General features: G+C 42.4%; 1 protein-coding gene across 1 annotated transcript in view; it reads left to right on the top strand.

Annotated features, from left to right (window-relative positions):
• LOC124555752 overlaps nucleotides 1–15,639 on the top strand; it is a 166,596-nt gene that overhangs the window by 100,671 nt on the left and 50,286 nt on the right. The window lies entirely within an intron of this gene.

The raw sequence follows: 15,639 nt of genomic DNA, 5'->3' as shown, positions 1-15,639 counted from the left end.
TGAACCATTCAATACCTTGTCGATCCTTCAGTGCCGGCAGCTTTATGGCGACAAAGTTGTAACGTAATATTCAATAGTGATCGTTTATCAATTTCTGTAAATCAATGTTGGAATCGGTCAGCTCATACATATATCTGGGTGTAACAGGGGATACTGAATTATACAGAGAACGGAAACACAAATTGTCACATGTTTGTTTGACTCGCAGGAGAATAGCAGAGAGATGTCGCAAGAAATGAACTGGTATATTCTTAAAGATAGACGTAAGTTATCCTGAAAAAGCCTACATACAATTTTTCAATAACTTGATTTAAATTATACCACAGCCCCCTAAATATTGCTCCCGTAGTGATCGTGAGGACAAGATTAAATTAATTACAGCACGCACGCGGGCATTTAGAGACTCATTCTTCCCGCAGTCCATACGTGAATAGGACAAGAAATTACAGAGAGCACGCAGCCCTCTGACCGAACACGTTGAGCTACCGTGCCAGCAAATCTCATTTTGTTCGTTGCATCTGCTCGGGGCGGACGTCGTAAAACATCCGTTTAAGTTCGTTATTGATCGATTAACTCAAGTTTTTTTTCATTACAGAGGGCAGCTAACCCTCTGACCGAACACGCTGAGCTACCGTTCCGGCATTATTCGTTGCGTTTGTTCGGGGCGGACGTCCCATGGCACCCGTTCAAGCTCATACTTGATCTGTTCACTCAGTTTTTTATTACAGAGGGCAGCTAACCCTCTGACCAAACACGCTGAGCTACCGTGCTGGCAGATCAAGACCCTAAGCTCAACGGGGACAGTTGAAAAATGTGTGTCCCGACCGGGACTCGAACCAGGGATCTCCTGCTTACATGGCAGACGCCATCTGAGCCACCGAGGTCACATAGGATAATGCGACTTCAGGTATTTATCCCTTGCACGCTCCCCGTGAGACCCCACATTCCCAACTTAATTTCCACACACTACATTCATAGTGCCCCTGCCCATTACACTCATTACTCGCGGCAGTCAATCTTACCGAGTCCCGTAAGAGTTCGGGCAATGCGTGTGCATCCAGCACAGAAGAAGAAGGTCAATGGCCGGTTAGCCTTAACTATATGAAGATGGTCCGAAAGAACAGATAACATCTTCATATAATCAAAGTTGGTCTTATATTCCGTACGCTCGAATTTTATTCAGTATGTGGCAGTGCGGAACTGATCGAATGCCTTGATGATGATGATGATCGTATGGCATTGTTGGCCGGGAGGCCCCATGCGGGGAAGTTCGGCCGCCTCTGAATCTCATGAACGAACAGAACGAGCTAGGTGTCACAAGGTCGTCGTTTTTCAAAAATGTTCTAATGTGTGTGAAATCTTATGGGACTTAACTGCTAAGGTCATCAGTCCCTAAGCTTACACACTACTTAACCTAAATTATCCTAAGGACAAACACACACACCCATGCCCGAGGGAGGACTCGAACCTCCGCCGGGACCAGCCACACAGTCCATGACTGTAGCGCCTTATACCGCTCGGCTAATCCCGCGCGGCGTCGTCGTTTTTAGAACCCATGTTGACTTCTATAGAGGAAGTTTTCGGTTTCCAGAAATGTCATAATACATGAGCATAAAACACGTTCCAAAATTTTACAACAAACCGACGTCGGGGATATAGGCGTATAGTTTCGTGCATCTTTCGACGACCCTTCTTGAAAATGGAAATGACCTATACTTTTTTTTTTTTCAATCATCAGGAATACTTCACTCCTACACTGGCCTTCTCTCTGTTGAGCGATTTCAGTTGCTTTTCTATCCCTTGATCACTTATTTCGAGATCAGCTATTTTCTCATTCGTGCGACAATTTGAATGAAGTACCACAGTGTGATCTTCTTCTGTGTAACAGTTTTGCTAAACACGTTCAGTATTTCGGCCGTTTCTGTGTCGTCATCCGTTTCAGTACCATTGTGGTCATAGAGTGTCCGGAGAGACGGCTTCGATCGTTTTACTGATTAAACATAAAATCAAAACTCCTTGGGATTTCCTGTCAAGTCGGTAGAGAGAATTTTACTTTCGAAATCGTTGAACGCTTCCCGCATGGCTCTCCTCACATTAATTTTGACCACATTTAATTTTTGTGTGCTAGGTTTTAGCTACGTTTAACTATGCAATGAAGTTCTCTTAATTTCGTAGTAGCTTTCCAACACAATGGCGGGTCTTGTCCATCTCCCTCAACTTTGCTTGGTACGTGACCTGTCTAAAGTGTATTGTATAATGCACTTGAACTTTTTTCATTGATACTCAGCCTTATTAGTGTTGGGTGTGAAAATTTCACGCTGAACGCTCAGGTAATCTGTTTCCTGTCGCTCTTGCTGAACAGAAAGCTCTTCCTACCTTTCTGTACATTCCTAATTACAGTCGTAGTCGCCGGCCCATGTGGCCGAGCGGTTCTAGGCGCTACAGTCTGGAACCGCGCGACCACTACGGTCGCAGGTTCGAATCCTGCCTCGGGCATGGATGTGTGTGATGTCCTTAGGTTAGTTAGGTTTAAGTAGTTCTAAGTTCCAGGGGACTGATGACCTCAGCAGTTAAGTCCCATAGTGCTCAGAGCCATTTGAACCATTTGAACAGTCGTAGTCAGTGATGCTGTAACGCCTTTGATCACTGATTCACTGTTTCTGCGCTGAGTTGAAAAGTTCGGGTCTGTTTGTCACACGCATTTAACATATTCGATTCACGAGTCGTTCTCTGATTAACTGCTCAAAGTAATTTTTGGAGAAAGCATTTAGGACAATTTCACGCGATTCCCTACCCCTTATACCTGATCTAATGATTTGAGTCTCCCAGTGTATAGCCTCCGCAGTTCGTGGTCTCGCGGTAGCCTTCTCGCTTCCCGAGCACGGGATCCCGGGTTCGATTCCCGGCGGGGTCAGGGATTTTCACCTACCTCGAGATGACTGGATGTTGTTGTGTCGTCTTCATCATCATTCATCCCCATTGCGGTCGGAGGAAGGCAATGGCAAACCACCTCCACAAGGACCTTGTCTAGTACAGCAGTGCGGGTCTGCCGCATCGTCCCATACACTCTGTCAAGGAGTATGGGACTTCACCAACATCAGTCTATACCTGGTAAGTTGAAATCTTCACCTAATACTGCAATATGTTATTATTTACAGTGCATAGTAAGCAGATTGGAGGACATAATCTATTGTGGCTGTTAGTTTCTGAAATAATATCAACAAGGAGCAGGAATAAAATGCACGGAGCAAAAGATTATTTACAACTTACATAGGAACCAGACGGTAGCTATAACTTGAAGGGCATGAAAGGAAAGTAGAAGCGAAAGGAGTGAGACAGGGTTGTAGCTTATTCCTGTCGTTATTCAATCTGTACATTACGCCTACAATAAATAAAACCAAAGAAAAATTTGGAGGTGTAATTAAAGTTCAAGGAGAAGAAATAAAAAGTTAGAGGCTCACTGATGACAGTATAATTCTGTCAGAGACAGCAAAGGACTTGGAAGAGCAGGTGAAATGAATGGATAGTGTCTTGGAAGAAAAATACAAGATGGACATCAACAAAGGCAAAATAGGGGTAGTGATATGTAGTCCAATTAAATCAGGTGATACTGAAGGAATTAGATTAGGAAATGTGATACAAAGAGAAGTAGAAGAGTTTTACTATTTGGGCAGAAAAATAACTGACGATGATCGATACAGAGAGGTTGTAAAAAGCAGACTGCCTAAAGCATGGAAAGCATTTCTGAAAAAAAAAAGGAATTTGTTAACATCTAATATAAACTGAAGTATTAAGAAGCGTTTTTTGAATGCTATTCAAGTTGTATATTAATGGCCTTGCGGACAGTATTAATAGTAACCTCAGACTTTCTGCAGATGATGGGGTTATGTATAATAAAGTACATTCTGAAAGAAGCTGCACAAATATTCAGTCAGCTCTTGATAAGATTTCAGACAGGGTCAAAGATTGGCCATTAGCTTTAAATGTTCAGAAATGTAGAAGTGTGCACTTGAGAAAAAGAAAAAACGTTGTATCCTATGACTATAATTTCTGTAAATCAATGTTGGAATCGGTCAGCTCATACATATATCTGGGTGTAACACTTTTCAGGGACATGAATTGGAACGTCACATAGGCTCAGTCGTGGGTAAGGCAGCAGACTTCGGTTTATTGGCAGAACATTAGAGAATTGCAATCAGTCTACAAAGGAGATTGCCTACAAATCACTCGTGCCACCAATTCTAGAAAACTATTCAAGTATGTGGGACCCATACCAAATAGAACTAACAGGGGATACTGAATTATACAGAGAACGGAAACACAAATTGTCACATGTTTGTTTGACTCGCAGGAGAATAGCAGAGAGATGTCGCAAGAAATGAACTGGTAGATTCTTAAAGATAGACGTAAGTTATCCTGAAAAAGCCTACATACAATTTTTCAATAACTTGATTTAAATTATACCACAGCCCCCTAAATATTGCTCCCGTAGTGATCGTGAGGACAAGATTAAATTAATTACAGCACGCACGCGGGCATTTAGAGACTCATTCTTCCCGCAGTCCATACGTGAATAGAACAAGAAATAGCCCTAATAACTGGTACTCTGGGACGTATCCTCTGCAGTGCGCTAAACAATGGTTTGCAGAGATTGGATATAGATGTATTTGTCTGGTGTGTAGCCGTGTAGGAAAGTGAAACGGGGAGAATAAGCAGTTTAGACAAGAAGAGAACAGAAGCTTTTGAAATGTGGTGCCAAGGAAGAACGATGAAGACTGGGTGAGTAGATCGTATAGCTAATGAGGAGGTATTCAGTAGAACTGGGGAGAAAATAAATTTGTGGTACTATCTTACTATAAAGCCTAGTTTACATGACGACACTGGCTTGAGCCAGTCGTTGCATGCAACGAGTTGCACGCCAGTGATTTCGTATATGTCCATAGACACGGCGCCACCAGTGTGCACTTCAGTTTCGTCATTTTGTGAGTGCCATAACCGTGCGTAAAATGAAAGTTTTGGCAGCTGTACGAGTTGTCAGGAGTTAATGCTTGTTTTCAGGAAATCACCGCATATGACAAGACATTAAAAAAAATAAGAAACGTGTTTGGGTTCGTGGCTGAATAAAGGAAAGACGTCAGCTCAGTTGGTCAGCGACCGTGCTGAAAGAAATTGTACTGGAAGACCATATAAGTTATTTTAATTTTTTTAGCTACAATTTGTGAACGTAAAGCACTTCTGTGACATTCTAAATAAATTAATACTGAATAAAGAATTCAGCTTTACAGAATTCTGTAAGCTTTTCTCCTGTGAACTATTTTTCTTAAAAAGGAATCCGCCAACTCGTACCATGGAATTTTAGTCTTGTAGACGTGGGCTGTTCTGCAGCCAGATGTTTTGTTGCGTGTATTTTTCTTAATTCGTTTTTGTATGTACTCCTATAATTTTAATTGAGTGGATTTTGCTCTACAGCTCATGTATTGTCTATCAGTCCATGTGGAGATCGAGTATGCCAGTCTCAAGCGCAGCAACAACTCGCTACTTGTTTTGGTAGTCAACATAATTACAGTCCTACAGAACATCTATGCACAGCACTTATAGTCTTATACCCATAACAGGAACGGTTTCCTCCGTTCACTACTTCATATTTCACTTTGTTTACCCTCTACCTACACACCTAACCTCAATACTCATGCATCTAGTGTCGTCAAAGTTGGAACAATCCGAAAATCTTTAGTTTCACAATGAGTTGCGCAATCGTGCTTCGCGCATGCGCACTGGCTGGTAACCCAGTTGCGTGCAACCCAGTGTCGTCGTATAAACTAGGCTTAAGAAGCCGGTGGCTGATATAACGCATTCTGAGACATCAAGGAATCATCAATTTACTACTGAAGGGAAGTGTGTGTGTATGAGGGGGAGAAGGGAGGGGGCTTTGAATTGTAGAGGGAGATCAAGAGATGAATACAGTCGGCAGATTCAAATGTATGTAGGCTGCAGTAATTCTTCGGAGATGAAGAGGCTTGTATAGAACAGAGTAGCGTGGAGACCTGCATCAAACAAGTCTTGAGACTGAAGACCGCAACAACGACAGCAATCAATACTGGCAGAGAACTAGCTTGATGATGTTTCAGTTTTTTCTCAGTGATTCAGACAGGTTAACCGGTACCCTTTACAAAAATAACATATTTTCTCGCAGTGAACAAACATTCAGCTACTCTTAGATATTTTACTGTTGCCACTGTTTGCAGTGATTTATTGCATGTAGGGTAAACAGCCTATTTATGTGCAGTATGTTACATTTACTCATGTTGAGGGTCCCTACACCAAGCGTGTGTCTTCTGCAGGTTTTCCTTCATTTCGTTACAGCCTTGGCGTTGTGACCTTCTCAGTAGTAGACTGTGGTTCCAAGCATCAAGGAAACTTGCGGTGTCCAAAAAGATCGTAATGCTCAAGCATAGAACGTGGTCTATAATTGTGCATCAGGTTGGCAACAGCTATATAGGGCTATAGTCATGTGCATATGTTTGGAAATGGATCCCACGCCATTCTTCCACTGCTTGTAAGGCTTCCTTGCTCTAGCGACCTACGATAAACTGCTTCTAGAAGGATAGCAAGTTCTTTTGAGTACTCTATATAGAACACGGGTCCAGTTGTCTTTCCTTTGATGAGTGAATGTAAGTGATTTTCTATTCAGCCATCACTTCTCTCTATATCTCATTGCGGCCTTCATCCAATGACTGAAACTACGATCAGTACGGTACTACGAACTTCTACAGTGAAACAGTTTGGGAATAGCGAATTCAGTATTTCAGGCTTCTGTCTGCAATCCTTATCCTGCATACCAGTGAGATCACATAGCGCCTGTGTGCAATTTGTTAACTAAAGCTGGTCAGTTGACAGAAGGGATAGCGAGGAGCGGATGATCCAAGCCCCGACCCCTACATAAGAATGCCAAGGGGTGAGGAGCCGTGTAGGGGGAACACGCCTCGCCTGTCACTCGCAGTTCAGGCACCTTCACCTGTGCTGCATGCTTTCGCTACAGTCGATGTTACACACGGAGGTAAAAGCCGCCTAAATGTTATTCGTAATCGAAACTGAAACTGTTATGCATGTGGATGTCTTATATACACTGATCAGCCATAACACTATGACCACCGACCTACTATCGATATAAAACCGTCCAGGCGATAGCAGCGTCACCTAGTGAGGAATGACTGCTAATCAGACACACACGGTGCATGAGGTATCAGTGAGTGTGCTGTCCATGTGTAGAATGTAGATAGTGTCGGAAGTTTCATGCGGCTTTTCGCGGATGATGCTGTAGTATACAGAGAAGTTGCAGCATTAGAAAATTGCAGCGAAATGCAGGAAGATCTGCAGCTGGTAGACACTTGGTGCAGGGAGTGGCAACTGACGCTTAACGTAGACAAATGTAATGTATTGCGAATACATAGAAAGAAGGATCCTTTATTGTATGATTACATGATAGCGGAACAAACACTGGTAGCAGTTACTTCTGTAAAATATCTGGGAGTATGCGTACGGAACGATTTGAAGAGAAACGATCATATAAAATTAATTGTTGGTAAGGCGGGTACCAGGTTGAGATTCATTGGGAGAGTCCTTAGAAAATGTAGGCCATCAACAAAGGAGGTGGCTTACAAAACACTCGTTCGACCTATACTCAAGTATTGCTCATCAGTGTGGGATCCGTACCAGGTCGGGTTGACAGAGGAGATAGAGAAGATCCGAAGAAGAGCGGCGCGTTTCGTCACTGGGTTATTTGGTAACCGTGATAGCGTTACGGAGATGTTTAGCAAACTCAAGTGGCAGACTCTGCAAGAGAGGCGCTCTGCATCGCGGTGTAGCTTGCTGTCCAGGTTTCGAGAGGGTGCGTTTCTGGATGAGGTATCGAATATATTGCTTCCCCCTACTTATACCTCCCGAGGAGATCACGAATGTAAAATTAGAGAGATTCGAGCGCGCACAGAGGCTTTCAGACAGTCGTTCTTCCCGCGAACCATACGCGACTGGAACAGGAAAGGGAGGTAATGACAGTGGCACGTAAAGTGCCCTCCGCCACACAGCGTTGGGTGGCTTGCGGAGTATAAATGTAGATGTAGATGTAGATGGAGAAGGCATGCGAGCTATCTGAGTTTGACCGAGGGCAGATACTGATGGCCCGGAGGCTCGACACGTGCATTTCGGAAACTGCACGACTTGTCGGGTGTGTGAGGATTGCTGTGGTGAGTGTCTTCAACACGTGGTGAAACCAGTGTGCGATTTGTGCTTTTACCAGTGGGGGGGGGGGGGGATGTCTTAGGGGGTTAGTATAATTACATATGTTACTAGCTTGGACAGTGGCGTTACCCATGGTTAAACATTTATTTATAAATAGATGCTAATGCCGAAACTCACTATTCACGCGTATGCACTATCAGAAAAGCCATCCCTTGTTATATCTTTAAAAGTACATTATAGGTAAAGCTTATTTACAGAATCATCTACATACATGTATACGACGGGAATTCAAAAAGTAAAAGGCATATTTGTGAAAAGCTGCACTTATTCTGATGATAGAAAACTGAAACATGCGTTATTTTTCTACGTAACCTCCCTGGACTTCAATGCAGTTTTCCCGACGTTTTACGAGGTTTTTTTTTTATTTCATCAGAAAATACGTTTTTCGGTCGCATCTGTAACCAATTTTGCACCGCAACAATGACGTCTTCATCACTTTCAAATCTTGTTCCCTGTTGTGCTTCCGTTAAGGGTCCAAACATGTGGAAATCGCTTGCAGCCAGGTCTGGACTGTATGATGGACGTTGCAGCACCTCGAATCTCAGCTCCTTTATTGCGTCGGCTGTCCGTTTGGCAGAATGTGGGCGAGCGTTATCTTGCTGCAGGATGACACCTCTTCACAGTTTTCCACGACATTTGGATCTGATTGCAGATTTTAGTTTCGTACGCAACACATCACATCCACCATACAATACAGACCTGGCTCTAAAGCCTCGTTTACGCTGGGGCGACGTCTTGCAACATTGTGGCATGCTACAGAAATGTGGCGTGCGTCGTCTTGTAGCATGCTACAACAGGCAACATCTTGCGGCGTATGTTGCATACGGCAGGTTAATTTATACCAAAGCCACAGAATTTGTGCCACACGTGTGTCGGTCTTACAGTATAAAGGACGATAAAGTATCGCAGCGGCGGCCTACTTGGTACTTGCACATGCAGCTAACAACGGAAATGAAAACCAAAGGAAAAGAAAACGATGGTTGAAGAGAAGAGTATTTAAAGAAGGTCCACGAAACAGTATCCAAGGAACTAGAAGCAGACGATGATGCGTTATTTAGTAATGTGTGCTTTCCTCCCAGGCGCGTTAGTCCGCGCCATACCGTTGCCAAAAGGTGACCTAACGATAAATGTTCGCACAGGTACCGGGTCGGTCACCACCCTGTGTCAGGGCCCGGGGTGGGAATTTCAGCCCCCGGTTCGCCCAACTCTGCGGTACGACTGCTGCAGTATGACTGCCACACTACTTCCCTCGCAAGCTCGAAAGTAAACGGATGACGCAGCTTAGACGAAAGCAACAATGACAACATGAGAACGATGTTTTGAAATGCTTAACTATTACATAACACTTTTTCAAAATTAATAAGCAAACATATTAACAGTAAGACTGTATTAAAAACTTTCAGTGTTCGGCTTCACAAATTTAAATTATATGTAAAGTTTTACTCCAGTGCGTGGGAAATAAACATCCCAGGTTGGGATGCATAAACTGAAGCCAGAGGAGGGGATGGTCTGATACAGAGGGGGGGAATCCCCCCCATCCCCCCCTGCAAATCGCACACTGGGTGAAACCACGTCCAGACGTCGTGGGGTTGGACACCTCATTACAGATGTCAGACGTCGTAGGCTGGGCAGACTGGCAAAAAAGGACAGGCGGCGAACTGTAGCGGAACTAACACCAGACTTTAATGCTGGGCAGAGTACAAGTGTGTCTGAACACACAATGCACCAAACGCTCCTAACAATGGGCCTCTGCAGTTGACGACCCATGCATGTGCCAATGCTACCACGACATCGGCAATTACGACTGAAATGGGTATGTGACCATCGCCATTAGACATTGCCATAGTGACAGAGCGTAGAATGGTCTGACGAATCCCGGTACCTTCTTCATCGTGCCGATTGGAGGGCGCAAATCTATCGTCTTCCACGGGAACAGCTCCCTGACACCTGTACGGCGGGATGGAGACAAGCTGGTGGTGGCTCTATTATGCTCTGAGGAACATTCACGTGGACATCTATGAGTCCAGTAGAGCTCGTGCCAGGCACCATGACGGTCAAGGAGTATCGAACACTGGTTGCAGACCATGAACATCCCTTCATGACGATCGTGTTTCCCGATGGCAGTGGCATATTTCAGTAAGATAAATGTACCATGTCACAAGGTCAGGAGTGTGATAGAGTGGTTCGAGGAACACAGTGGCGAGTTCCAATTGATGTGCTGGCCCCCCAAATCGCCAGATATGAACCTGATTAAACACATCTGAGATGTGATTGAACGTAGCATCAGAGCTCACCACCACCCTCCCTGGAATTTACAGGAATTAGGTGACTTGTGTGTGCAGATGTGGTACCGACTTCTTCCAGCGACCTACCAAGGCCTCACTGCTTCCGTTAAATCACTTAATAAATGCAAGTCTTCCGCTCCAAACTGTATACCAATTAGGTTCCTTTCAGAATATGCTGATACAATAGCTCAACGTGTAACAATCATATTCAACCGCTCGTTCGACGAAAGATCCGTGTCCAAAGACTGAAAAGTTGCACAGGTCACACCAATATTCAAGAGAGGTAGTAGGAGTAATCCATGAAATTTTAGGCCATATCATTAAGGTCGATATGCAGCAGGATTTTGGAACATATATTGTGTTCGAACATTATGAATTACCTCAAAGAGAGTGGTCTATTGACACATAGTCAACACCGATTTAGAAAACATCGGTCTTGTGTAACCCAACTAATTCTTTATTCACACGAAGTGTTGAGTGCTATTGACAAGGAGTTTCGAACTGATTCCGTAAATCTAGATTTCCAGAAGCCTTTCGACATTGTACCACACAAGCGCTTGTAGTGAAATTGCGTTCTTATGGAGTATCGCCTCAGTTATGTGACTGGATTCGTGATTTCCTCTCAAAGAGGTCACACTTCGTAGTAATTGACGATAAGTCATCGAGTAAAACAGAAGTGATTTCTGGCGTTCCCCAAGTTAGTGTTATAGGCCCTTTGCTGTTCCTTATCTATATAAACGATTTAGGAGACAGACTGAGCAGCCGTCTTAGGATGTTTGCAGATGATTCAATGGTCTATCGTCTAGTAAAGTCATCAGAATATCAAAACAAACAGGAAAACAATTTAGGAAAGATATCTGTAAGGTGCGAAAATTGGCAATTGATCCTAAATAATGAAAACCGTGAGGTCATCAACATGAGTGCTAAAAGGATCCGCTAAACTTCGGTTACACGATAAATCAGTCAAATCTGAAGGCCGTAAATTCTACTAAATACCCAGGAATTACAATTACGATCAACTTGAATTGGAAAAAACACATAGAAAATTTTGTGGGGAAGGCAAACCAAAGACTGCGTTTTATTGGCAGAACACTTAGAAAATGTACCGTAACACATCTGCTAAAGGGATTGCCTACACTACGCATGTCCGTCCTCTTTTGGAGTACTGCTGCGCGGTCTGGGATCCTTATCAGATAAGATTGACAGAGTACATCGACAAAGTTCAAAGAACTGCAAAACACTTTGTATTATCGCGAAATAGGGGAGAAAGTGTCACTGACATGATACAAGATTTGCGGTGTACATCATTAAAACAAAGGGGCTTTTCGTTGCGGCGGAATCATCTCACGAAATTTCAATCACCAACATCCGAATGTGCAAATATTTTGTTGACACAGACTTACAATCATCGTAATAAAACAAGGGAAATTAGAGCTCGCACGGAAAGATATAGATGTTCGTTTTTTCCGCGCGCTCTTCGATATTCGAATAATAGATAATTATTGTGAAGATGCTTCGATGAATCCTCTGCCAGTCACGTAAGTGTGATTCGCAGTGTATCCATGTAGACAGATGTAGATGTAGAACTGTCCCATAAAATCCTATTTACAAAGTATTAAATGAAGAATCTAGAGATATTCTTCATCCTGCTATTTATTGCTCTCATACGGACTGTGAAGACGAGATCAGAGTAACTACAGTGCACCCAGAAGCACTTAAGAATTATGTGTATTTGTTATTACACACAATGCTGACAATGGGGACGAATATGAGGGAATGGAGTTTAGGGGGTCTGGAGCCCCTCCTCCCCCCCCCCCCCCCCCCCCAACCCCCACCATTATCTTACGCGAAAAACTGGAATATTACCCGAATATCCGCTTTGTGAAACCCGTGCCACATTTTAATATTCACGCACTGTAATTAACTGAGACAGCAACAAACTATGGAGTTGCAATGCATTAAAGTGGGGTTTCACCTCTCCCGCATCCCCTTCCCCCCTTCACGGGCTCAGTCCGGAACCGCGTGACTGCTACGGTCGCAGGTTCGAATCCTGCCTCGGGCATGGATGTGTGTGATGTCCTTAGGTTAGTTAGGTTTAAGTATTTCTATGGGACTGATGACCTTAGATGTTAAGTCCCATAGTGCTCAGAGCCTTCACGGGCCCACCCCATCGCTATGCGCGCAACGGGCTGATGTGCAGCTTTGCTCTGGGCAGTCAACAATTAACGGTGACAGTTTCGGGCGTCTTGAGTCAACCGAGCTTAAACTTCGCGTGCTTGTGTTTGATTAGTCACGCTTGAAAAAACAGTGAAACCGGACAAGTCAGAAATCTGTTTTGGGGTTAGATCATCGGGGAAGGTTTTCTTGAATTCATCTACGCAGAAGATGTTTCAGCTCAAGCACTGGCAGCAACGATTATAACGCATTTCATGTCTTATGACTTGGATATGGATAAATTTATTGGGCAGGGCTTTGATGGCACTACAGTGATGAGCAGCCGGTTACGAGGCGTGAGAACAACATTTGTAGAACGATACCCAAGAGCGCAATTCAATTCAATTTATTACCGTCCTTGTAGTACATCATCGAAATGACATAGGACTTGTCAATAAACATTACAATTTAAAATACATATACATGAAAATTTATAATTGAATTTACTTGTCACTTAGACATTACAATTTTAATAGAACTTTTAGAACATTAACATAAAAATATACCAGTAGGATAACAACGTACAAAAAAAAAAGTTAGTGATTCTCACATCAAAGATTATTTACATTCTTACATTAACACTGTTTCACACTTTCATAGAAACAGCAAGTATTTAAATGTGAGCAATTACACATATTTATTATGTCAGGGAAATATTAACTGCGCTTTTATTGTCAACGATTCATAAACTCTTCAATACTGTAAAAACTATTGCTCAATAACATGTTTTTTAATTCTCTTTTAAATATGTACAGTTTTGGTATTATTTTTAGTTCTTTGGGGAGAGCACTGTATAGGATTTTGGGTTGGTATACTTTCTAATCCCCTTTGTAACCCATGTTTTGGTTTTATGTTTAGTTTTGACTCTTTTTATAGGAAAGGCAACATCGAAGCAGTGTTTGTAGCTTTCAAGGAATGAGTCAAACTTTCTGTTGACATCACCACTTGATTCACTACCCCAGTTGTTATTTTCCAGAATGTAATTAAAAATTCTTATTCTGTCATCATTTATAAATCTCCTTTCTCTGTAATTGTTATTGATAACAGGGTTCTTGTAAGATGTGACATTTAAACTCAATTTGATACCCTTGTGATCCGAGAAACCAGTGTCAATTACTTCAGTGTTATATTCACACTTGTCCTTGTTTATAAATACTTGATCTATTATAGTTTCAGACATATTTCCGCATGTGGTAACTTCATTTGCAGTTGCCATCATATTATGACACAAAAACAGATTGCACAGTTGCTGTTGTTTACTACAATCATTCTTAAAGTTAACATTAAAATCACCAAGAACAATTACATTATGTTTAAGTTCATTCAGCAGTCCCTCAAGGTTTTCCATAAAAATGGCAAAGTTGCCCAGTGGTGATCAGTACAAACAAACAATAGCAATTTTTAATTTGGTTAGCTCACATATACTGTATTCAAAATCTTTTTCTATGCATTTTAGTTTACATTTAATTTCTTTTGATTCCATCCCTGTCCTAACATAAACACATGTCCCACCCCCTTTATGGTTGATTCTACAAAATTTGCTAATCATTTCAAAATTTGGAATAATTATGCTAGACGCTTGCATTTCTTTTACCCAGTGCTCACTTATGCATAGTATGTTAATGTCTTTTAGATAGTCAGTTAATAGAACTTCTATTTCAGCTAATTTACTTTCTAGTCCTTGCACATTTTGGTATACAACTGTTAAATTTTCATGTAGTGGATTTGCTGCCCTATTTACCTTTGTACTTTCTTGTTGCTGACAATGTAAAGATTCTGCCTTTTCTTCTTCTTCAAATTGCGAAGATCCCATAAAAAATAGTCACTACGCACAGCAGCTCTTCTTATCCTGAGGCTCTTCCTTTGAGATGTCTGCAGAGCAGCTGATGAGTTTCTGGATCTAATTGAATGGTTTTTGGCTGTTGGTCTGGTTGCAGTCCTAGTTACAAGTGAGTGTGAAGCATTAAGTGTGTCGAATGTGCTGACAGCTTCATCCTTGGAGGTTTCAGGTGCACATGATTTTACACTAGGTTTGTAAGCTTTCTCATCTGAAGAAATTGTTTCCTCTTCAACTCTGCTGGATGTTCCTGACATTTCTGCTGGTACCCCATATTCTACCACTCCTTGAGATACTGGTACCGGTATGTTAGGTATCTCTCTCATCTTAGACGTTTCCTTGCAAATTTCCATTTGCTCAGTTACTGCTATGGTGAGGATACCAGGCAGTTTGTGTTGATCATTGAGATTATTTATTGTTTTCATAATTTGAGCACAGACATACAGTTGTCCTGCTCTATTTAGGAGATCTCCACTGTTTATGAAATGTTGTTTTCTGAAATCTAGCTGGACAAATGTTGAATTTGGGTAGCACTTAGTTATTTTGTGAAGCAGTCTGTTAGTTTTTTTTATTTCTTCGTTAACACGAGATTTCTAAAAAAAATCGTATGGAATGCTGGTTACCATCACATGTACATTTTTGAGCTTTTCGAGCGTCTCTCTTAGCGCTCGTCTTGCTGATAATACATCATTGCAGCGGACGTCTACTCCGCCCCCTAGGATTAGAACACAATCATTTTTCTTTATCTTGATACTTAGATTTTCGCAGTTGTTGATGATCTCTAAACTGTGTGGCGCACGTTCTTAATTTAGTTCCAGCTCATTCACACGCGACACCGATGATAAGGAACTGTGTCGGAGCAATGAAAACTGCAGTAAACCTTTTTCGACAATCTCCACTTCGGGAGCCGGCCGCGGTGGTCTTGCGGTTCTAGGCGCTGCAGTCCGGAACCGCGGGACTGCTATGGTCGCAGGTTCAAATCCTGCCTCGGGCATGGATGTGTGT

The sequence above is a fragment of the Schistocerca americana genome, chromosome X (genome assembly GCF_021461395.2).
Source record: "Schistocerca americana isolate TAMUIC-IGC-003095 chromosome X, iqSchAmer2.1, whole genome shotgun sequence".
NCBI classification, from domain to species: domain Eukaryota; kingdom Metazoa; phylum Arthropoda; class Insecta; order Orthoptera; family Acrididae; genus Schistocerca; species Schistocerca americana.
Note: the sequence above shows the minus strand (reverse complement) of the source record. Positions and strands in the feature narration are given on the sequence as shown.